The 15,491-nt window shown below is 45.9% G+C and overlaps 1 long non-coding RNA gene across 2 annotated transcripts; it reads left to right on the top strand.

Annotated features, from left to right (window-relative positions):
- The first annotated feature begins 6,187 nt into the window (after positions 1–6,187).
- Positions 6,188–15,480, top strand: LOC123105406 (uncharacterized). Of its 2 annotated transcripts, XR_006450823.1 has the most exons (5): positions 6,188–6,491; positions 7,061–7,293; positions 7,399–8,370; positions 9,895–9,978; positions 10,169–15,480. It is a non-coding gene; the product is annotated as an uncharacterized lncRNA (long non-coding RNA). The 2 variants fall into 2 exon arrangements; XR_006450822.1 differs by having other exon boundaries at positions 7,399–9,978; positions 10,169–15,466.
- Positions 15,481–15,491: the final 11 nt, after the last annotated feature.

The raw sequence follows: 15,491 nt of genomic DNA, 5'->3' as shown, positions 1-15,491 counted from the left end.
GAGCACGCGTGGGCTGGAGTGCAGCTCGCCGCCGATTTGGGTGAACCCTAGCTCAACTTGTGACGGTGGTGGCGGCAGCCTTCTCTCACCGCCGCACGCCCTACCAAAATGAGTCCTATATCCGATTACCACGTCCGCTCCATCGTCTGTCCTCCCATGTACCATCCTCCGCCCACATAACATCGACCCACCCAGCAGCTGGCTTGCCGGTAGCCTCCTTGGCTATTTGGTTGCTCGCTGCAGGCCGGGAAGCGGCGGTGAAGGAGATAGTGTGCCGTCGTCGCCGCAGCCGTTTAGCTTTCCGCCCGGATCCCAATCTTATCAGCGTGCTGACTATGGGAGACAAACACATGTGGTGGAATTGGAAACCCCTTTTCCTTCTGCTTCCTCCCGGTTATTCAAGGGTACGTGCGTGTTTTTCTCAAGTGGTGGTTGCTACACCATGATCCCTGAGGATGGTACGGTGCAGGTTACAGTATCTCTTTTGTTTTGTCAAGGTAACTTGTTTACTGATTTTCACCGATCAGACAGGTAAGTTGTTCGGCCTTGCCTCGCTTTCTATGACGCAGTCGCTATTTTGATTCTTTGCAGCGAGTCATGTGTGCATAGTTTGTTCTACATCATCTTTATTGACGCAAATGTCTGCATAGTCTGTTCTACATCATCTTCCTGTGGTGACTTCCTATGGTACCTGCTCCCTGTGCAGATCACTATTCTTCTGCAGGTATGCAAGCAATAGAATGTAAGTAGGATGAACTTAAATTCTTTTATCTCAAGGATGGATTTGGCATATGAGAGTATAACGTTTCGTGTGGCCTCTCAGTTAAACAAAGTGTACTCTAGCAAAATCAAACAGTCTTTCTCAATGGTTCTGAACTTGAAGCACTATAAATTGAACTTTTCAAATTACTCAGATATTTCTATTATTATTATTTTAGAATGGACGGGCGCGGCAACGCGTGCCTTTATGGTCTAGTAGTTGTTAAAGTTAATAATTTGTAGCTGGTTCTAACTTTGCTAGCTTGTAACTTGTAAGGGCATCTCCGGCCGTTGGTCCCCCAGGGGGCGCCTAAAATCGCCGCCTGGGGGTGAGCCGGCGCAAAAATTGGGCCTGGGCGAGTTGGTCCCCAGCCGCCGGCCCCAGGGCCGTCCCCAGGCACGTTTTAAAATAAAAGAAGTTCGACGAAGTTCGGCTTAAACATGATAAAATTCGGCCAAACACGATAAATTTCGGCCAAACACGATAAATTTCGGCACATTTCGGCGAAGTTCGCGAATTTTCATTACATAGCACATATACATAAACTAATCTAAAGGAAAAACTGGCTGAAGTCGCTGCCGTCGCCGCCATCGTCGTCGTCGGCCTTCTCCTCCTTGACGCAGGCGCCCCTGCTGGACCCCTGCCCGGCGTCGCCATGGCGGACTGGTGGCGGCGCATCGTCGTCGTCGTCGTCGCTGTCGCAGATGACAACGACTCCGCCTTCGTCGCGGCCGCGTTGACGCTCCGTGAAGCGAAGCAGGGCGGCGCGCTGGCGCTCCTTCGCCTTCTCCAGGCGCTCCTTCTCCATCGCTATGGAGTCCCTGCGCGCCCATTCCAGGGCCGCGTCGTCGTCGTCGAGCTCCGTCGTCACCGGCGCGGCCGGCTCCTTCTACACCGACGCGAGCCCCGGCTCTGTCTTCACTGGTGTCTTTGGCTTGACGAAGCGCGGAGGAGGAGCCGACGAGTAGGCACGCCGGCCGCCCTCGTTGATGATGATGCCGGCGCTGCGAGTACGCCGGCCGAGCGGCGTCTCCGCCGCGGGCTCGGCCTTGACGCCGAGTAGGGCCGGAGTGCCGGAGGAGTGCGATGAAGATCGGGAGGAGGAAGAAGAGGAGGAGGACCCGAACCTCCTTGGCACCCATGGCCCGGCGCGTCGGTGCTGCGCCGGGGCGGCCGCCCTCGCCGGGTACGCCAACGGTGGGTCGTTGCCGCCCTCGAGATACGTCAGCACGCCCTCGAGTGTGCGGCCGGGGACGCCCCACCACAGGTGGCGCCCCTCGCTGTTCTGCTGGCCGCCAACCACCGGCGCGCCGTTGATGGACGCCAAGCGCTGCTGCTGGTGGCGCTCGAAATACGCCCCCCAAGCCGCGTGGTTGTCGGCGGCGTACTGGGGGAGGGAGAGTTGGGCGTCGGTGAGGGAGGCGCGCACGACCTCGACTTCCTCGGCGAAGTACTTCGGCCTCGCCACGGCGTCGGGCAACGGGGGAATGGGCACTCCCCCGGCGCTGAGCCTCCACCCCGTCGGCCCGGCGCGCATGTCCGACGGCGCTGGGATGTTCGCCTGGAATAGGAGCCAGGACTCCTGTTCGCAGAGCGAACGGCGGCCGAAGCCATTGGCCGCCGCCTCGTCTCCGGGGTAGCGTTCCACCATGGCGACGGGCTCGGGAGAGGTAGAGAGATAGAGGGAGGGGCTGGGCGGCGGCGCTCGGGAGAGGTAGGGAGAGGGAGGAGCTGGGCGACGGCGAGGGGCGGGGCTGGTGTGGGCACAGGCGAGTGCAAGCCACCGGCTATATAGCCGCGCCACACCCGTGTGTACGTGTGCGAGGGAGGGGAGGCGTCGGCGCGCCGTCCCGTGACGCGCCGCCCGTGAGGAATCAATGGCAAGGCTGACCGGCGGCAGCCTTGGCATTGATTCCTCGCGGGAACCGAGGCCGTTGGGGGAAGACGAGGTGTCGTGTCGCTGACGCGGCGGGCCCGTGGCTGTTTCGCGCCAAAACAGTTCGCCCCGGCGCCTCCGGGCGCCCCCCAGCGCGCCGGGTTCGGCCTGGGTCCGCCGGTGCTGTTTTCGGCCCAGGCCGGCGAAAATCGGCTTCCTGGGGGCGTGATTGGGCCGTTTTTTTGGCGCCGGCGCAAAAAAATCGCCTGGGAAGGCCTTCTTGGGGGCGCGGCTGGAGATGCCCTAAGTCGCTGTAATACGTGTTGCCGCGTGCTCGGTTAGTATATACTCCCTTTGTCCAATAATAGAAGAACATTTTTTGACACCAGTGAGGGCCGTACCTTTCAAATCTGGCCCGGTGCGAAATTAAATTTAGGTTATATATGTAAAAATATTAATTGAACTTTTTTGTATTAACTATTCGGATGATAGAGTATTTTTAAGAGAATTCACATTTTACATCATCAAAAAGGACTTTACTTGTTGCCAAAATGAAAATAATAATGAAAAAAAATCAGAAAGAACAAAAAAAATGTCTACAAGAAACTAATTAGAGGGGAGAAAGGTTGGAGACCATGATGTGTGGCAATGCATGGGGTCAGATCGCTCAACGTACAGTGAAAATGAGAAACGCAAATACCGAGAGAGAGACGTGAGGTTGGCCTGGAGGCGTTTCCAATATTTAGGGTGAGTCCTTTTTCATATACACTTATATAAAACTGCATTAATTAGTGCCAAATCAGTTGACTAGTACTAGTAATCGCTGATTCTGGGCCCCTCAAAATTGGAGGCCCTGTGCAACCGCTCCGGCTGCATATGCCTACATACGGGCCTGAGTATCATCTATCTATTGTGAGTAGCTGAAACATCTCTTTTATTTTGCTTTGGCATCATTTTGACACTATTATAACCTTATTAAAAGATGGTGAATTGCAACTTTGTACTCCCAAATTGAAGGGTCCATCTTGATGAACTACGACTTCCTCCTGTCACATTGGAGCTTCCAATCGGTTAACTGCAATTTTCTACCACCAGATCAGAGCTTCCAAAGCCATGAATTGCTGCATTAGGGTATTTCTAACCGATCCCTAATAACCGATTAGATGAGTAAAATCCTGGTTTTACTCCTCCAACCAGGACCTAGCCAATCCCCAATCGGTGTTAGTGGAGTAAAAATTATACTCAGCTGCCTCTCATCTCCCTATATTGACTTTTCAAAATTTTGTGAATTTTTTAAAAGATTGATGAACTTTTTATTCAAATTTATGAACTTTTTCCAAAATTTAATGAACTTTTTTAAAACCGTGAGCATTTTATTTTGAATTCTTTTTTCTGAATTATTGATTTTTCCCTCAAAGTCAATGGTCAATGGTTGACCGATCAACCACGAAATGATGACCAGGGAAGCTGGGGAAGCGCACGTCATGAGCGATCTCTCTCCGGCTTGTTCTTGGGCCGGCCCACATACCGACGTGCGTGGGCGCTGATTTCATCTACTGGCGTCCATTAAACAAGTATTTGAAATTTATTAATTAAGTGTTTGGAAAATGCTAAATGTGTATAGAGAAAATGTTGACCATGTATTCAAAAAACTATTAATCTTTTTATTTGAAACTACTAATCAATCATTTAAAAAAATGTTAGAAATGTGTAGCAAAAATGTTGACTATGTATTAAAAAATATTAATCTTGTTTTTGAAAAATGTTAATCAAGCATTTGAAAAGTATTAAAAATGTGTATAGAAAAATGTTGAACATGAATTATAAATTTTTTAAATTTGTAAAAATTTATATGTGTATGAAAAATGTTGTTAACATATAGAAAAAATATAGAATAATAACCAAAAGAATAGAGAAAACTGAAAAAAAATTAGGAAACAAATAAAAAATGCAAAAGAAAATGATAAAATGATGGAGAAGAAAAATAAAAAAAACAGCTTTAACTGACTCAAGTAGGTCGCGCTCCTACAACTAACCGCGAATAGGAGCTGGGCGGGGTGGCTAGCAGCGCCCATGATCTCCCTATTTTTTTACTTGCTATGCTCGCGCAAGTGGGCCGGCCCAATCTGACGCGGTGGAGGAAAAACCTCCAGTGAGAGCCCAATACGACGCGGGGGAGGAGAAATCTTTAGCGAGAGCTGCTACCGAAGTGCTTGCGTATAAGGCGCCAGTGAGGAGCTCTCCGAGACATAGCGAAATCACTAATTAAGAAGTACTCCTTCCAAAGATGACTTTCACCTACTTTGATTGTGATAAGTGGTGTGTGCGCCGCTTGTCGCGACCTAAGAATTTTTTCTTTTTTCGTAGATTCATTTATTCAAAACGTTTTATCTCCTAAATCATGCGTTCAAATCTCGAACTGTTTTCATTGTTGGATTCCTCGTCCCGAGATCTTCAAAACTAAATCCTATGTTGATAGATTTTGACGAACTTTTTTTTCACAAAAAAAAGACAAAAAACCAAAATGAGAGCATGTTTCTCACCTTTTCGAAAGTCGTTTCCGAGAAGCACGGCCGTGCATCTCGTGAAAGCAAAATTATGGTTCTCGCGGAAGCAAAAATGTGTCTCTCGCGAAAAAAGAAGAGAAAACACGTTTTTTCGTTTTTCGAGAGGCGCGGTCGTGACTCTCATGGAACCAAACCATGCCTCTCGCAAAAACAAAATCATGCCTCTCATAGAAGAAAAAAGAAGAGAAAACACGTTTTTTCGTTTCCTTGAGGTATGGGCGTGCCTCTCATGGAAGTAAAACGTGCCTCTCGCGGAAGTAAAATCATGCCTTTCATGAAAAAAAGAGAAAACTCAACGTGCTTCTCGCGGAATCAAAACCGTGTCTCTCACATAAGAAAAAAAAAGATAAAAATATTTTCTTTTTCGTTTTTAAGAGGCATAGTCGTGTCTTTCGCGGAAGCAAATTCAAGCCTCTCGCAGAAGTAAAACTGTGTCCCTAACGGAAGAAAAAAAGAAAAGAAAACATGTTTTTTTGCGTGAAGTTTTTTTAATATTTTTGGTCCAGAAGCTAAGGAAGATCAGTGATAAACTGAAAAACCAAAAAAACCATCTAAAAAGTCGATAAAGCATGCGAAAAAAATAAAAAATAAGCCAAAGAAAGCGCCTAGAACGCGACATATGGCGACGGGCGAGAGCATGACATGCGGCGGCGGTTGAAAGCGCATCCTCAGCCCAGACCCTTTGGAGGGCGGGGACGAGCGCTCCTCAGCTACTCCTTCCGTTCATTTTTATAAGTCGTTTCAGACAACTGGAAATAAGCTACTTTGCATTCTGTTTAAAATGTCTTAAGGCTTTATAAAAATGAACAGAGGGAGTAGCTTTTTTTAGACAAACTCCTCCATCAGCTAGCTCTTCGAAAGCCCACGTCGTCGCCCGCCTGGGCCTCGATATACGGCCCAACAGGGTCCAATTTCAGTTTTGTCGTACGGGCACATCCAGAAGCGAGCCCACGTCGCTCCTTCTTCCCCCACGGACTTCCCCGCGCGCCCTAAAAATTCCAGCCACCGCCGCCTCTGCGATTCCCCAATCCCCACTTCCCCATCTCCTCCATCCCCCAAATCCTAAATTCCAGTCGTCGCACCAGCCGCGGAACCCTAGCTCCGGTGCTACTGCCAGATCAGGACACCTCCTCCGGCGGAATCGGCGGCGGCTCCTTCCCGGCGCCACACCTCGGAGGCTTGCGCTGCTCGGCGCGCCCCCCGTCGCGTCCTTCCTCCGGCTACGCCTTCAGGATTCGCGCCGCTCTGGTCCGAGGGCTTTGAACCGTCCTCTTACCTCTGTGCACATGTATGATTTTGCCCTTGGTAGCAGTAGTCTCTGTTCTTGGCCATTTCTGTCGTTGATGTAGGTATGCACCCCCGATGCTATTGCAGTTGATCTTCCTAAAAGAAGTTTGGTCCTTATGCAATGCAATTCATTGACGCACACAAGCAGGCCGCAGACTGGCTTCCGATCTCTATTGATTCTGATTCATGCACCAACTACTATTCTATTCAATGGACCATCAAAACTTCAGGAAAAAGTTCTGATAAGCTGCAAACTCTTCAATCCTTGCTAGATTGTCTGTCATGTAATTAGCTGATAACTTATGACAGATGTTCTTGTCATAGAATCAGATACATTAGCCATGGCTTCTGGCTATCAATAGAAGCACACAAACGTTCCCTAAGCGCATTACTGATAATATCCAAAACAATGACCCCATGTTAATGGCCGGCTATGTCTAAATACCATATTTAGTCCAAGTACTATTGCTTGTTTACTAGGGTGGATTTTCTCTCTGGTAATATTTCCGATTGTTTGTTATTTAGATGCTACATGTTATAGTCTCAGGTTTATATTATTGTCCATTGTAGGTCTTATCCGTTCATGTGCAAAGCAGGACGATTACGCCATCAACGAGTGCCGGACACGGACTCTTCCACCCTCCTTTGCCAGTGTTGTGTCATGCTCGACCATGCCATCAACTTGTGCCAGACACGGACTCCCTCCTTTGCCACATAATAGGCATCAATCGCTCTATGGAAGCATCCAATCTCGCTGCTCTACCAACTTCGCCGGAACACTGACCACCGGTGCTCCACCTCAGGTATGCTGGATCACATGCCAAGCTAAATGCGGCTCTGTTGTTTTAAAAAAGACATGATTTTTAGCTTCCATCGTTAATACCTTGCCATGTACGGACTGTCTGCAGAGTTTGCGAAGAAAAAGGGGAAACCTATAATGATGAGTGATGACTATGGTATTATATCCATCTAATTACCAGAATTAAATAGGCGTGTAGTATAGAGAGGGACATATCAAGTTTACTATGAACTCAAACAGGACAGGTTTGACAAACAACACACTTCAGGCTCTTTAATTGATTATTATTTTAGGGAGCAAAGATGCACACCTGCCTTTCTTGCGCTGTGCTGGGTGTATATAATTTCATTCTGATCACCTTGTGGGTTGGTGTGCTAGATTGCCGCCCTAACATTTTGCCGATTATATCTAATCAGTATACACTATATATGTTTCTGTGTTATGCTAATGGATTGGAATGAACATAAATTAACCAAGTATATTTACATGGCCTTATACTATGCTTTTCGGTTAGGTTGTTTTCAACTGGAGACAAATCAGTGTTCTTGTCATCCATGGAAGAAGCGGTCAACCTTATTACTAACTAACATGTAAACAGTTGTGTTGCCTTCCTAGTCCTATCATGGATTTTAAGCATACTACTAACGACATGTTGGCGAGTGTGGCAGGTTTTACCTAATTCAAAACATGGACAGTACTGAAATTCTAGCCTTCACGTAGCCAGTATACCCCATCTAAATTTCTGAAGTTTATGGACAGTACAACTAAATTTAGCAGCTGTTGCTAGTGAAACACAATTGGGTAGAGCAAATTAATTGCTGTTGTACTGAAACAGTAGGTTCAATTGGTTTTTGTGCAGCAGGAGGGCAGAAATTATATTACCTCCGTACTAAATACTTATCTTAGATTTGTCTAGATACGGATGATGTGCTATTCCTGGGTTATTATAATTCTTGATCATGGGCTGGCTGCTGTTGCTTCTTCCATCTCACCAAGGAATCCAGGAACTCCATTTCCTGCGTGGCAATTTGGCCAGTGAAACGGCCAGATCGGTGAGCAACTGACCGAGCAAAATCGACAGGTGTGTACATCTGTATCTAGAAAAATCTAAGACAAGTAATTCGGGACGGAGGGAGTGTATGGTACATGCCAACCTGGTCATTTTATGTGATTTATTGGACGACATTATGTATTTGGTTGTCAAATAGTTCTGTATCAGCAGACCCCTCTGTGGGTTCTGCAGGTGTATTGCTAATAGGTGTATGGCTGGATGATTTTGATAGATGATGTATTTGTGGGGTCTGGTGCTCATTATAATTGTGTGTTGGTAACAAGGATAAAAGAGAAATTCTCCTGAGTTGCGTTTAATGTGTATGACCCTACTCAGCATGAGCTTAACAGTTAGTGTTTTTGTGCTACTTACCTTGCTTGCCATATGTTCATATGGCTTCTTTGTTAAATGTACAAGGTATACTTGCTGTGATATGTCTTAGCACTTCTATAAGCTGACACAAGGTACCCCGATCTATGTTTTCAAGGCGTCGCCTAGGCGACGCTTAGGCGTCAGAGCGCTCGGGGACGTCAAGGCGTCGTCGTCGCCTTAGTTTTCTGTCTAAGGCGTCCGCCTTCTGCTGTTGAGGCGTCCAAGGCGTCGCCTAGGCGGATAAGGCGCCGCTTTAGTTGATTTTGGACGCCCTGGACATGCGTGGGCAGGTTGAGCGGGAACCAGCAGCTGGCGCGCGCCAGAAAGAGGAATTGGCGGGAGGGAAGAGAAATTGGGCGGGAGAGAGGGGGGTAAACAGAGGCAGGAGAGAGAGGGGAACACACCCGTGACTCCAAATCGAGGGGAAAAGAGAGAGGAGCTCTCTCCTCTCACGCCGCCGGCCCAGATCCGCTACTCCTCCGCCGGCCTCCCCCTGTCCGGCCAAGCTCCTCCTCCACAGGCCCTTCCCCTCTCCGGCCAAGATCCATCTCCGCCGGTCCTCCCCCTCTCCAGCCAAGCTCCTCCGCCATATTAGTACCCCTACTGCCTAATAATAAGTGTCTAAGGCGTCGCCTCGCCTCGCGCTTTGAGCGCCTAGGCGTTGAGGCGCCCCCCCAGCGCCTTAAAGCGCCTGGGCGCCTTGAAAACATAGACCCCGATTGTAGTTATATTGATTCAGTTTAACAACAATGGTTGATATAGTGACAAAATTCCATTGTTGTATATAGCATCAGGATTTTAACAACTTAACACCTCTTTTCTCAACCAGAATTTCAAATCATAGACGATGGGTGTTGAACTGCTAGAATATTTATGTCCTTGTTGCAATGCATATGCATACGTGCTAGTTTATTCCAAAAGAGAATCATGCTTTTTTGAAGGAGACTAGCTTCTATAGACTTGCATATGTTGTAACGTTTCCTTCTGCTACCTTGTCAAAGTGCAAATTTTCAGTTTTTGTTTGTGCCAATCCATTTATAAGCTGTTGTGCTACAGTTTCGAACGAACTACGAAAAATGTTGTGGTAATGAATCCTTGTTATTATTTACTGAATTTTATGCCCTCCATCGCGCAGTTCAAAGGTTGGCAGATACTTACTATTATGCTTTGGTCTGTATGTAGGTTGTTTTCTTATTGCAGACCATGCTTTAGAGACACACAAACCGCTACTGCTGCTTTTGCTTTGTGACATTTTCAGATCCACAGGTAATTTAAGTCTAACTTGCTCCTGTGGTTAGGCCATATACCCAATAGATATTCAAATCTTCTATGTGCTGCATGGTAGATGCACTCTCAAGCACCATCTTGGTGGTTGCACAGTGTGTAGTTACAATTCTTTGTAAGGTCATTAGTAAAATAGGCAAGTGTAACTCCCTTTTCCCCTCGTTTCCTACAGATAGATCTGCTGATGGATTTAAGTTTTCATTCACCAACTTCAAATACTCAATTCCTCAGAGATGAGGATCTTTCTGCAGCTCATGTGAGTTCACTCTATAAGTATGATACAACCTGCATGCATATTTGTTCGACACCTCATCATTAATATCTTCCTTCTGAAATCGCAAACATAGCTATTTATTTCAGTTACAATTACTTCTATAAGTTTTTGTCAAAGTTCAAAAGATTTTTGTATTTTTCCATCATGTAATGCACGCCCTAGGGTGGAATAGAGATTGCCTTCTGGAGGATGGTGATAAGTTCCCTTGTATTTACGTATGATATTATAGAGTACAGACATGGGCCTAGACATCTAGCCAAACCTACATACGATTTCTAAAATGATATAATTATAACCGTAAACCTACATCAGAAGAACCCACTACACGTGGACTAGTAGTGTAGTGAAGAGGATGAGGAGGAATCATCGGAAAGCCTTAAGGGACAAGTGAGGTGAGGTAGCCCTAGGTAACAACCAAGGTGGTGTAGCGGGAAGACAGAGTGGGATGGGTGGAAGAGGGCAATACATGAGTGATAGGTGTATCGAGGAAATTGAGTAAAGAAATATCGTTAATGTGGGAGGCCAAAGGAGGCGATGGACCTGGATAGAAAGGACGAGACTCATGAAAAGTCACATACCGAGAAATGCGTATCTGACTACCGATAGGATCCCAACACTAATAGCCCTTGTGCTCATCATCACTAGACTCTAAGAAGACCCATTCAGCAGGCTGAGCAGTCAGATTGGGGTGTTCACAAAGGTAAGAAGAACGCTGCAAACGCAATAGAACAAAAGAAGCGTCACATGATCGACCAAAAAGACGCTCGAGAGGAATCTCACCCTGCGAGAGCATCAATCTTCGATGCCATCACACAATGCCATTTAGGATGAATAACAACGTCGGAATAAGAAGTCGTCTCGGGTAAGAGCGACGCAATAACAATATCGGTCAGTACGCAGAACCGGGTGAGCTTGGAAGCCATAAGTAGTCGGAGCTAGAGGTAGTGCGTTGCCAATAGAAGAAGACATAGTAGCCGAGGAAGATGGCTCATGAGAAGAATCCACAACACGCGGGCGATCAGTTTAGCTAATGACGGGGAGGGAAGTACCATCCGTAGTAAGAACATGAGCAACAAAATCTAGAGGTGGAATGGAGGGCGAATTAGAATTATCTTAAGTTGTATGAAAAGGCGCCTGAGTACCAAGGATCCATGGAGGTGTACCTGATATTGTAAAAAGATATTGTAAAAAGGTGGTCTCTCCGCACCACTAGAGGAAGTAGGAAAACTTGCAAAGCCTATCGATTGAAGAACCAAAATAAGCAGCTAGCAAACACCTACGTCATGTAATCAATCTCCAGCGTAGCCATGGGCTCAACTGAAGATGTCGATGAAGAAGCATCATGTGATGAAGAACCAAAAACGGTCTTTTAGAGGTGATTGGGGATCGTTACCTGTTTTTTCATTTCTTATTTTTATACGTTTCTCTATATCTTTGTTTTGTTTTTCTTTTGGCTTCTTCCTGTTCGTTTTTTTCATTCCTTAAATCTTTTGAACATTTCTCAAATTTGTGAACAAATTTCAATTCGTGAACGTCCATTAAATCCGCAAACATTTTCGAAATTGCTAAAAAGGTGATTTCCCAAACGTTCTTCAAATTCATGAATATATTTTTAATTTTTTTAACCTTTTCCTATTCGTAAATATTTTTGAATATGTGAACATTTTTCGTATACATGAACAGTTTTGGCATTTGCCAATCGATTCTAGAATCCGTGGACATTTTTCGAATTAGTCGCCAACATTTTTCAAATTCCTGGACATTTTGAATTTGTGAACATCTTTGTGAAAACGTGTTTACATTTTTTGAATTAGTGAGCATTTTCTTAGAACCTGCAAACGTTTTATGAACTTGACGCAAACATTTTATGAATTCATGAACTTTTTTTGAATAGATGGAACATTTTTCGAATACGTGAACATTTTTTAAAATCCCTAAATATTTTTGAATTCACGAACTTGTTTTGAATACGTGAACATTTTTTAAATAGGAGAACATTTTTGGTATCCCCAAATTTTTTTTGAATCAGTGCACATATTTTGATTTCGCCATGAACATTTTTTGAATTCGTCAATATTTTTTGGATTCACAAACTTATATTGAATCTGTGAATATTTTTTGATTTCGCAAAGACCTCTTTCAAATTTGCCTTTCATGTTAGTAGATTCTGAAAATATGTTGTGATGTATAAAGAATGACGTTCAACGTTATGTTTAGTGTTTGGGTCAAAATAGTATTTGAAAGCAGGGGTTAAAAGTTTGCCAAAGAAGGAGACTATATCTCACCCGGTTTTGTTCAAAAGGGTATCCCACTTTGTAGAAGAATGCACCAACCATTTTGGCAGTGGGTTGAACTCATCTCAACAATTTTGATTAGGCCTCGTTCCCCTAATACCTTAGTCATCATCTCCTTTCCTGTATTTTTGTTAGTCTCACTCACAAACACATTGATCCGCGAGTGGGAATGCCAGCAGCCATGGCGACATTGTCCGCTACATGAGAAAATGAAGGCTTTAGCGACATTGTGTGAGAGGCATGAAGGCTCTAGCGACATCGTGTGAGAGGCATCGGCGCTAGCGAGTTTGCCACCATCCTAGCCACAATGACAATGCCGCAAATTATATAGTGGAGGGTAGAGGTGCACTTGAACAGGGGCAATGTACACTATTTCTTCTTTCGGGTGAGTGGAAGCTAGGTAGATAAGTCTCCCGACAAGATGAAGGTAACACGTTGGATCAGACAAAGTGTCACCATCGGTAGGACGGAGGTGAACATTGAGCTCCATAGTAGTGGCAACAGTGCGCTCATCAGTAAGAGCGACACGAGCAAGAAGATGTTGGATCACTTTTCTTGAGCAAGAAGAGACTATAATCCTAAGAAAGTAGCCAAGAGGGCCAAGTTCAGACAAAAGAAACTGCTAACTAAGACGTGCCTCCACAAAACCAGCGACAACCACCACAGAGGCAAAGCACTCAAACCAGGTGCTAGGGCTTGCTTAGAATTCCATAGAGAGCGAGGAAGAAGACGTAGCATGTCGTCAAGAACAGAATACCGAAGTGGTGGTTGCATGTAAACCTCACGTAGCTCCCTATTAACAAAGGCATTCTTAGCATCAAGCCGGGCCACAACAAAAAGTGTGTGAATAGTGGTCATATGGTTCACAGAAGCAAAAAAGTCTTATCGGAATCGAGACCGTGCTCCTGTTGAAAGCCATGAGACACTAGATGAGCTTTGTAATGCTCAATAGAACCATCTGAGCGAGTCTTTAACCTTGTAGACCCTTTATAAGTGATGGGATGAAGACGAGGAGGAAGAGAAACAAGATCCCACATGTTGGTGCGCTCAAGTACATCAACCTCCTCTGCCATTGCAACGTACCGGGATGAACACCATCATGATAAGAAGCCGACTCAAGAACAGTAGCGCTAGCGCTTGTAAGACCATGGCGGTCAACATGTGGAAGGCGAACGGGCACACAAGCCATAAGTAGGCTGAGATGGGGAAGATGGCATATCAGTAGACACATCTATAACACATGAATGACATGTATAAAGTGTTGTAAAGATGAAAGAATGCGAGCAGGAATCATCTGGGCAATCTCGGGTGATTGTGACAAGGAAGTCACTGGTGATGAAGGTGTTGAATTATGTGACAAGCGACGTGTGGAAATCATAAGAGATGATGTTGGATTTGTAAGAATTAAAGAAGCATGAGCAGTATGATGAATGGATAAGGGCTCAGCAGGAGTGTCAGGAAAAGTCATGAAAGATATATCCTCCATTGAAAAGGTTAAGGAAGATGGACGCGAGTAGAATGGACTAGACTCATCAAGTCACATCTCGAGAAATAGGCATCGGACGATGAACATGATCACAACAGAGAGATCCCTTATGCTCATCGTTGTATCCTATGACGACACACTCAACACGCCGAGCAGTCAGTTTGGTGCCTTCACAAGGGGCAAGGACATAGCAAACAAAACCAAATAATTGAAGCGCCGATAATCAAGAAATGATCACACTTGAAAGGAACGCTACCCTATGGAGCTCTGGATGGCTGAAGGTTGATGAGCTAGATGGAGTGGTGACAGACTTGGCTCGAAAGTGCGGCGGAAGAGAGGCCATCAACGCACGAGCTGTCTCAAGAAGGTAAGGATGCTCGTGACACCATTTTGAGCATGAGCACCAGGAAAAGAGATCTGAGCCAGGACTCCATGCAAGAGCTTGGAGATATACTCTCCAACAGAGTCATCACATAACACAGTAGGTGTTGAGAACTAAATGTGAACCATGCCAGCAAAACGCTTATGTATAGATAAGACCTCACTACGAGAAGAATAAAGTATATCCAGGTGTGTGGAGAGAAATCATCTATAAAGATAATATACTAGCGATGACCTCGAGGCGATGATGCCATTGCTGAAAATAACTGGTAAACAAGGCAACAATGGCGAAGAGATTGGCGGTAGTGGCAGCAGATGGATTTGGTCTAGCATCCCACGTGCGTGTGCACTCTTCGTTCCTCGTTGATCCGGCTTGGTGTTCTTGTCCTGTTTGCGGGTTTTGTGTCACGCACTTGATTAAGCATCCCACGTTCTCCTAATGTGCGCCCTTGGCCTTGACGATAGGTAGCGCCGTGTTCTCGGGCATGTCCCGTGGGTAAAATCCAGGTATGCACCAATTGTCCGAGCTCCTGCTCACCATTGGTGGTGCTCAAGCGTGCGATTATGGTGTCGCCCAGCAAGGGAACACGGGATGTGGGATCGAGACAACACACATAGCAACCTGCCACCAGGCAAAGGATGCCCATCCGGACTTTTACAGGGAGCGGAGGTGGACGCAAAGGTGGATGTTGAGCACCATAGGAGTCTAAACAGTGCGCTCATCAGTAAGAGCATCACGAGTAAGAAGATCATGGATATACTTCCCTTAGGAAATAAAAAAGTCAGAGGTAGAAGAAACCTCAATCTCAAGGAAGTAGTGACAAAGACCAAGATCAGACATAAGAAACTCACAATGACGAGCCTTCACAAAGGCAATGTACTTGAGAGTCGTCGCCGGTGATGATTGACATATAGAAGTAGTGTTCAACCACGAGTTGAATGGTGAAGCGGCATAGTAGTAGGGGAAGACATGGTGGGATGGGTGGACGAGGGTAATACTTGAATGATAGATGTATTGAGGAAATTGAGGAAAGAAATGTCGTTGGGGGGGGGGGCAAAG

The sequence above is a fragment of the Triticum aestivum genome, chromosome 5A (assembly GCF_018294505.1).
Source record: "Triticum aestivum cultivar Chinese Spring chromosome 5A, IWGSC CS RefSeq v2.1, whole genome shotgun sequence".
In the NCBI taxonomy this organism is placed as follows: domain Eukaryota; kingdom Viridiplantae; phylum Streptophyta; class Magnoliopsida; order Poales; family Poaceae; genus Triticum; species Triticum aestivum.
This window is presented reverse-complemented; position numbering and strand designations above follow the sequence as displayed.